The sequence below is a fragment of the Lactuca sativa genome, chromosome 2 (genome assembly GCF_002870075.4).
Source record: "Lactuca sativa cultivar Salinas chromosome 2, Lsat_Salinas_v11, whole genome shotgun sequence".
NCBI lineage: Eukaryota > Viridiplantae > Streptophyta > Magnoliopsida > Asterales > Asteraceae > Lactuca > Lactuca sativa.
Window position 1 is genome coordinate 212327874 of NC_056624.2, and position 10169 is coordinate 212338042.

Below are 10169 nucleotides of genomic sequence, written 5' to 3' on the forward strand. Positions count from 1 at the left end.
GAAGGTTATTCCTAAGAGGTAATCCTTAATAACCCTTTCTTTTTCTTTTTTTCTTCTCATGGTTTGATCCCCACATCTTAACCACCATTACCACGTTAACTATCATGGTCATCAACCATGGCTGCCATTGCCAACCTCCACCAACCACCTTGCAGTAGCAGTGGTGTGTGGCATATGTGTTTTTCATGCTTTGGATCCTTGAGTCATGACCCTAAATTGATGTTTTTATCATTAACGCATTTAACTTTGTTACTCCCCTTTGTGAAAATAATTTGGATTATGGTTTACAATTCTTGTCATCTTTTGTCTCAACACTTTTAGTCTCTGTTAAGACCTTAATTCGCAGCTGTATGGGTTGTTTTATGAGGCCTTAATGGGTTAAGAAGCCAAAATAACCCAAAAAAGACAAACATATGATTTTATATATTTTCCATTTTCTTTTCAGCTTTGTAAACAATATAGAAAAATCATAGAAGATAAGAATTTAATGAAGTTAGTGCCAAAAGTTCAAAAATTGAGTCTAGTAACTCCATGATTTTTCCTTGGCCTGTTGATGGCTCTAACTAGGGTGAAAATTTTCATTTTCACTAACTGGTCCAAATTTAGCTGGTTTTAAAATTCATGCTTAGTGTAATATATCCCTAGAAAATTATTAAGCTTAACTTTATGAATATGGGATAATAATTTGGATTGGTTGGGTTAAAGAGGGACAAAACAGATCTTGAACATACTTCTGTTTTGGGTCATAATCTGGAAATAGTCAAGTAGTTTATTTATATATTTAGGGCTAAGGGCTAGCCATTAACACTCTTAATTGCTATTTTATAAGGGTTTGTGAAGTATTTTGGTTTTGTTGGATTTCTGGGCTATGAATTGAGGTCTACACGACAGTTTGATGTGAATTTCTCACTACATGATATCGATGTTATATACTATTTGCTTTAGCTTGTGTGTGATTGTAGGACGTATGTGGTTAGTACTATATATGTTATATATATCCTTTGATTTAGTCTATATGTGTTTGTAGGATGTATGTATGTAGTACTAAACTATGTGATGGGTAGTAGTGTTGTACGATATGTTGGGCTAAAGGAAACAATTACAAGTCGGTTGACTGAAGGCAAAAATGTCAAGTAAATAGACTATGTGATATGTTGGGATGAAGGTAGCAATGCTTCCTACAACAACATAATAGGGGTGAAAGCGAGCATTCTTTTCTCTGAAAAAAAAAAAGAAAAAAGAGAGATGTTGGCCTGTTGGGCACCAACACCAACACCATTTGGGCCTCTAAAAACAATGGACATATTAACTTCACAGGCACACTTGTAATTTCAATCTAATATTATTTAATTTAAATATATGAATATTAGAAAATAGTATCATATTTTAATAAACAGAAGGATAATCGATGTATACTCTTTCTATAATTGTCTTATTCATAATTTTTTATCAAATCTAAAAATAAAAAATTCTAATTGATAAACTAAAATTATCTTTTTAATTTAAATTCTTAAAGCTAAAAAAAATATTACTTTTTGGCCATTGAAAAGATAAATAAAGACTATTATGTTACATTGCGAGCATAATTAAAAAAAAGGAGAAGATAAATCCACGGTTTTTTTTTTCTAATAATCCACTTACTTTTAAACTTAATTGACAAATATGCCCACATCTATATTTAGAATGCAATTTAATTTTCATTTTAGGCACAGCTCGTTATCCGTATTTAATTTTTGCTTTTAATATTTTGTTTACACATCATTTTAATACTTCACTTTTACGATGTTTTAATTTTTTTTTCTCCACAGAAATTTTAACGATGCAAATATACTTAATCTTTTGTCATCCCTCATTATGATAACTGTATTTATTTATTTATTTCCTGTGATGAGAATAAGGTTTAGGATTTGTTGGATTACATGCATGTGTTTAGTCATTGTTTTACATGTTTTCAGCAACATTTGTTAGCCACTCTGTTTCAATGATATTGCAAGTATAACTCTATAAACATTATTTTATTTATGTTGTTGTATGTTATTTTGTGCTTATAGTTTAATCATTCTTTTGTTATTATTTCTTACAAGTTGATTGCACGGAAGATGAGCCATAAACATTCTCAATTGACTAGTTGTTCATGTATTTGTATTTAAATTTAACCGAAAAATCAAACCAATTAAACCGAAAACGATCAAACCAAACTTTATTCGGATCGGTTTCGACTGATATTTTGGAAGTCAAAAAACCGAGAAATCCGAGCTGAACAACTATGCCTTCATCATCTATAATAGAGTGTAATTTAATTTTTTATATTAGTCATATGTCTAATTATTAGTAAATCATTATCCCAAACACGCACGACACACGCGACTTCTTCCTCCTTCGACGGCAACCATCTTCATTGAACATGTTTGGCATTGCAATATTCAGCCGTCAAACCGGAAGTGATCATTCCTTCTTTTTCCTTGTGTATGTTTCCAGTTTTGCGTATGATCTCTTCACAACATTTGATTATTTGTGTACGATTCCCTGTTAATTCTAAATATCAAACTTAACAGTGACGAGTATGATTATGTCAATTCCAAATATCAAAACAAATATAATAATTCCTTGATTTTGATTAGGGATGTTATCCATTCAGTTTAATTGGTTATCAGTTTGTTCGGTTCCATTTGATTGAGTTTTTTCTTTTTTTACTTCCAAAATATTAAACAATACCGGCCTGAATAAAGTTTGGTTCAATCGTTTTCGGTTTAATTGGTTTAGTTTTTAGTTAAATCTGAATAACAAAAATATGAAAAACTAGTCAGCCTGAATAAAGTTTGGTTCAATCGTTCTCGGTTTAATTGGTTTTGTTTATAATTTAAATCTTAATAACAAAAATATGAAAAACTAGTCAATTGAGAATGTTTATGGCTCATCCTATGTCTCACAAACAAAAAACCTAAGTGTCATAACCAGGGAGGACAAAAATTAAGTACTAATGAATAGATGATAAATTTCAGTGAAGAAAAAACTCGTGAAAATGAAGTATCAAAAATGTTTTGTGAACAAAAAAAATTAAAAGCAAAAATTAAGTACTAACTAAGGAAGAGCCTCCGCTTTGCGGGGTTGGAAACGCCATAGAATTGGAAAACGGGGTACAAAAGTTAGTTTATACAAAGTCGATTTCAATTGTTGGTTTTTAATACTTTTTTTTGGGGTCAAAACTGGACCTTATGGATTTGTGATTACAATGAGAAATAGGTAGCATTTAAGATGTATGAGAACATAGCATAATTTCTTGACCAAAAAAAAACCTGAAAACTAACAACTGATATCCAATCCTTCTAAGGTACACCTCAAACAAAATTGAAAAAGACTTATGCGTATGAATATTGCATTATTTGTATAAAGCTTCTAAGAAGGTCAATAACCATGGCATTGTATTCGCCTTCAACTCCAATCCATTTAAGGTGGGGAACACCAGCTGTGGAAGGACATTAATAAGATTGTATTGTGAGTTTCTTGACATTAAAAAATAGAAAGATAAGAAGAATGTAAAAGGGAAATATGAATAAAACTTACTTCCTCCTTGAAGAAGCATGTACAATTTGGCCTCATAGTGAAGCTGTGGGTGCTTAGTCTTAACAGATTACACAAATAATCGTTGCTACATAAGAACGTGATATAGACCAGATTAGATTTGATGAGAAGATCAAATTTGTAGAAAGGTATAGCTAGACCTACACTTCTTTCAAGGACATTAATGTCACACAGATCCAGCCTCATGGTTAAATAAATGCCTTGAGGATAGCCATGTTGTCTTTTTACAATTACACATTCTACTTTGTCATCAGGGCATATCAAACAGTAGGTTACCATGTTGTGTTTCTGAGAGTCCAACCAGCATGCTTGATTGAACTTATTAGACTGGCTCCAGTTCCACCATCATGTCCTGATATCTGCAAAGGGAGTTCATGTATTTAGATATGTTAGCCATATTTAACGTCCGACCGACAATTAGTTGAATTTATGTTACAAGCTCTTATGAAATGGCTAATTGAATTGAATTTTTTGGCCAAAAAACATTTAATGCCTTTTGATGACACTTGTGATATGGCTAATTGGATATAACAGGGGCATTTTTGTAATTTTCCATTTTTGTTCAAAATAAAGTATCCAAGTTCAGCATATCTCTCATTCCTTTCAAGAAAGCGCACTGCCAACATATATATATATATATATATATATATATATATTCAGAAGCACTTTTATTTTGTCCAAAATGGCATTACCCACATAGAAGGGTATTTTGATACACAGTTATATATAGAAGGGTATTTTGGGAATCTTTACATCAATTAGAACTATAATACACTATTTAATAAATTAATAACATTGATATTTGTTTGTTCAATTAAACTATAAATGTTAGTTTTTTATATGATATGAAGAGATAGATAACTATAGATAGATTATTAAAGTGAAATTGAAATCATTCCAACTTTATGTTGCCATTTCTGCATACATAGATTATTTATGTGAGCTGATATGATTTTAACTCAATTCTAAATCAGAATGAAGTCTTAAGTCATGTAAAGAGGGAAACTTAGGAAGTATCACAATTCACTAAGCTCCTATCACCATCAGCAACAAAGAATACCAACCGTACAACCACAAATGGCAATAGCAACTATAAACATTAGTCTTGATTTTGTATGTATGGATCATCAGCAGAATGAGATGAATGGTGCAAAAGTTTACCATTGGCAATCTCTTTCTCTTTGGCTACAGCGGTTAGTGCAAAGTTGTGTGGGTTGAATATGCCACCCGGATACCTGCCATTAAACTTTGAATTTGGAACATTATCAACCTTATTAGTACCTTGAGTTAGGCCATTGTTTGATGAACAACTTAATATAGAAAGTCAGAAACAAAGAATTAGGGCGTAAGAAGTTCACCTTATCAACATTCTGAAGCACAGAAAAACTCTTTCCATCTCTGACTGGATCAAAGGGAAAGAAAGAGAAAAGCAGCGAAACTGCTATGGTTTCGGTGGGTGCAGCAGGGAAAGAAGAAGGGGGAAACGGCTTCTGTCTCGGTGGTGAATGGCGGTGGTTGCGGGGTCGTGAGAAGGGGAGAGAGGCAGTCGATTTCCAGCGAGCTTCTCATGGTTCAATGGTCCCGTCGTTAACAGCAGACAAGAAAAGGGAAGAAAGCTGGAAATGGTTATGTGGACCAAGGCGAAGCAGGTGGGGCTCGGTGGTCTTTGCTCGACGGGAAGAAGAACAGAAGGTACGATAAGTAAGCCCTAATTTCTGAAAAAAAAAACATGAAGAAAGAAATTGAATCAACAAACCTGGAAAGAAATTGGGTCAACAATAAACCCAAAATCGAACAGGTACCTCAATTTTCAAAGAGGCAGAAACCTAAAAGTATGAACTTGTGAAAACCAAAGACGAAAAAAGCGGGAGCGGTGCCGGATTAAATGCTTGTTGAACCCAAAATACATCTCTTGTTTCTTCTCCCTCCATCACAATCGACAACGTGGTGGGCGGTGGTGGATAGAAAGCATCGACGAAATGAGATCCGCCAACCACGATGGAAGAGGTGGATTCAGAGGAAAAAGAGATCGGTGGAAGGTACTGGAAGCTGATTTGGAACGCAGAGCGTATTTTAGAGAGAGATGGAGGGTTAGAGGCGGTGAGCGGAGGGTTTAGAGGTAGACGGAGAGAGTTGGAGAGATAAATTAGATGAGGCGGTTCATCTGCTGTGTCGATTTGTAATCGGTAGCAGGAGGTGGGAGATGAACAAATAAGACGTAGCAATGATGAACATATAACACGTAGCAATGATGTATCACAGGTTGTCATAAAAGAAGACACGTTAAAAAAATAAAAATAAATAAATAAGAAATTTTGATTTTGGTCCAAACACAACGAACTCCTATTCATGATGTAGTTTAAAATTAGTATATATATAAATAATGAACAATGTGCCTAAAATAAAAACTAAATTGCATCTAATCTACCTCCTCTAGTAAACAAAACATTTAATGTGCCAAATGTCCCCTTTCTACCATTCTAACATGCCACGTGTCATTTTATGAATAATTCTTATTATTCAAATTAAATTACATTAAAATTAAATTGTAATCCGATTTTTTTTCAACTTATTGCATTTTTCGGTTTCTTATAACATTTAAATTTAAATTTAAATTCCATGCTTTTTGGAAACAATAGCAATTCACGTTTGATTTGTTTGGTAACAAATCCTATCTTATTTTGACTCTTTTCAAAATTTCAATGAAATCCCAAAAAATTAGCAACTTGAAATTAATATTTTGACTCCATTTATATTTCAATATCGTCAACACGTCCTCCACATTCCTTCCCATTGTCAAGTTTTATTGTGCTTTCTCATCTTCAACAATACTATTTCTGTAAAAGAGACAACATAACAAATCAGGTTAGTTCATCTTCATAAACCAATATTTATAACCTTTTTCTGAAATACTTTAACGTACTTTCTTTTTTCTAAAAACCTTTCTTCGAAAGTATGTTATATCTGTTGCGGTTCTTGATTTAAATCAGTAAAAAAAAACATATCTTCTTATCTGCAACTATTTTGGAGTACATTTGGCCAATATGACAGTTTAGACCAAATTTTTATTTTTATTTTTCATTAAAAAGCTGCAACTCTTTTTGAAAAGTAAATGATTGTTTTATCAAAAATTGAAAGTTCTTTTTGGATGTAAATGACTCCTTTACCCCTCACCTTACAACACTATTAAAAATAAGGCGAAAACTATGCAGTTGTAAATGTTGTTATATTGTTGTCCATTTTTTTAATTTTTTTTTAAATTATAGCAATATACTTTGAAACTATATTGTTGTGATTAAATGCAGAAAGGGTATTTTGGTTCATTTATTAGACTTATATGTTTTAAAAACATTATAACCCATAATGACATCCAGTTGTGATATTAAACAGTAGAAAATTAGGAAAAGGGCATTTTGGTCAATTTATTATGAAACATTGTTATTTTTGTCTTTCTAACTTCATATAAAGTTGCAACTCTTTTTGAAAAGTAAACGACTGTTTTATCAAAAATGTAAATGACCCTTTTACCCCTCACCTTACAACACTATTAAAAATAACCGAAAACTAAGCAGGTGTAAATGTTGTTATATTGCTATCCATTTTTTATTTTTATTTTTTTTAAATTATAGCAATATACTTTGAAACTATGTTGTTGTGATTAATGATAAAAAAACACTTTTAATATGTAATTAAGACTATTTTGCTATGATTTTCTAAATTTTGGGTCCAATATGTAATTAATAACTTTCTGTTGGGACTTAAAACTATGTTGGTGTGATTTTGTAAATTCAGGTCCGATATGTAATTAACAGATTACATAAAGGAATGAAATCAGCAATATCCCATATAATCAGCAATAATTTTGAATTCTTTAATTTTTTTTACCAAAACATAACAATATTTACAATTCTGCCCTTTTATATTAGAAAATGACAACTCCACCCTTTTATATTAGAAAATAACAATTGTGCCCTTTTATATTATAAAAATGACAAATATGCCCTTTTAATAGAAAAAGTGCAATTGTTTATTTTTTGTCGGCTATATTTTTTATTATGTTTTTTACTGTCAAATATAAATTCAAGCTATCATTTAGGTAGAAAATGCAATTCTGCCTTTTTATATTACAAAATGACAATTATGCCCTTTTATATTATAAAAGTGACAAATATGTCATTTTAATAGGAATACTATCATTTTTCTGTCGGTTATATATTTTTTGATTATGTTTTTACTGTTAAATATAAATTAACTTAACATTTAGGTAGAAAATGGTAATTCTGCCCCTTTATATCATAAATGACAATTCTGCCCTTTTATGTTAGAAAATGACAACTATGCCCTTTTATATTATAAAAATGACAAATATGCCCTTTTATATTGTACTTTTAAAAAGAAAACTGTAAGTTTGATAGTTTTTGATGTCATGAATGTAACAAAATCATTGTGTATTTCAACAAAAAAAAATGAAGAGAAGATGAAGTTTTTGACACCAAATGTTAAAAAATAATGGTTTTATATGATGAATTGGTAATCTTGCGTATGGTTTTCTTTTGTTTTTCCATTAACTTATTAATAATTCATGCAGTTACTTTAAATACTAAGTATACCATTGTACTTTTAATAATATAATTGTTTATTATGCTGGATTGATGGATTTTAATATATTTGTGGAAATGACATACCTTTCATAAGATGTGAAAAGAAATCATGTGAGATTCTCTAAGCTGTTGTTGAATGCAACATACTCTTCAACACTCGACTCAATAAACACTATCGTGCTTTATGATTATAGAGATTTGCTGCTACAATAACAAAACATACATTATTGTAAACGTGTTTTTTATATATATAAAAAAAGTATGAATATACAATGCTATCAAAATATCAAAAAATATATTACAATGTAATTTAACTGTTTCTTTTACTTTTTTGTTCATATACTTTCTAATTGCAATATACTTTCATTACATCTTACAAACACACAAACACATGTTCAAATCAAAGAAAAAAATCTCGTTATATTGAGCACATTTTACTTTTACTATTTTAATTTGTATTCCTTAAAATGTTAATGTTCTTTCAACTGTATGTCTCTTATAGCATTCCACTTTCATATAAATATAATATTTTTTTTTAAATTCCACTGTCTCCTACACAACATTCCGCTTTCCTCAATATGCTTACATACATATAATCAAATAACCAACCTTTTCATTTCATACATATTACATAACACTTCTCAACCAAAATACCACTAAAATTTTGCCTAATACACTAATTTGTTACTTATCTTAGCAAAGCTTACACCAAAACATAACAATTTTCATTCACATAATTTGAGAATAGGAAACCTAATTTTACACTCCCATCATATGTTCATTGTTGTAGGCACCAACATTAAAATCTCATTATTTGAAAATAATACCTAGATTTAAGAGAACAAGCAAGAATGTATGAACGAAAATGAAACTTCTGAAGCATAACTTTCAAATTTTCACACTTAAACAATAACAATTCAAGATTCAATTTTGAAATACAATCAAAATAAATACAGGGAGTACATTGAATCTCATTTTCTACAAAAACGAAATTAGTAATTTTACCTCTTTTTCATCGTCGCCCTATCTTCATCGTTGAAATCCAACAGCCAACATATTCCAAAATCAGACCACAAGGACGCCATTTTTTCTTCATAACTTTAGCAACGGACTGAAATCGCTTTCTTTCTGCTCTACTAACTATTACGAAATTGGATTTGTATTCCTTTCGATTTTGGATTTCAAACATATATTTATTCCCGATTATGCTATTAAGAAATTATGGCAGTGGGGTGGCTACACTGTAAGGCCGCTACGAAGTCGATGAAATCTCCGATTACAAGAGATCAGTACATTGAAATGTAGAAATCGAACACAACAATCGGTGTATGCGATTTCAGGAAGAAAAAAATAGAAACGATAAAGTCTAGAATATCTACCGGAAGAATGAATGTTTTTAGGGTTAAACTTATTTAGGGAAATGTAATATAAATATATATATAAATAGTACATTTTATATTAACGTTTATATATATATATATATATATATATATATATATATATATATATATATATATATATATATATAATTTTAATTTCATAATATTTTTTTTAATCGTATTAATGATCATTGCTCACTATATGAAACTAATTTTTAATATGATATATAAATAACATTGTAATTAACAAAAATACTCAAAAATACTGCGAATAATGCTATATGAATTTTTTGTTTTATGGACTCGAAGTTACTATTTTTATTATTACTATTTCTATTATACCTAAGGCAATTTGTACATATTAAATATATAATCTATATCTTTTTGTTACTGCTTACAAAATAATATATATATATATATATATATATATATATATATATATATATATATATATAATTAATTTTCATAATAATATATATCATATAATTTTTAATCAAATTTCCTTATTTTAATCATAATATGTTGTTTCTTTTTTAAATTTCAAATGTCTTTCCTCACAAAGATATAATTATATATTTATTCTCTTTTTAACTACATAATTATTATT

At 29.9% G+C, this 10169-nt stretch overlaps 1 long non-coding RNA gene across 4 annotated transcripts; it reads right to left on the reverse strand.

Annotated features, from left to right (window-relative positions):
* Positions 1-3207: 3207 nt before the first annotated feature.
* Positions 3208-9576, reverse strand: LOC111912234 (uncharacterized). 4 transcript variants are annotated; one of them, XR_002857116.3, is made up of 8 exons: positions 9189-9576; positions 8268-8387; positions 5385-6419; positions 4941-5297; positions 4744-4828; positions 3859-3941; positions 3565-3649; positions 3208-3466 (listed from the first exon to the last, which is right to left on the reverse strand). It is a non-coding gene; the product is annotated as an uncharacterized LOC111912234 (long non-coding RNA). The 4 variants fall into 4 exon arrangements; XR_002857114.3 differs by having other exon boundaries at positions 3727-3941; XR_002857115.3 differs by having other exon boundaries at positions 3565-3941; positions 8268-8384.
* Positions 9577-10169: the final 593 nt, after the last annotated feature.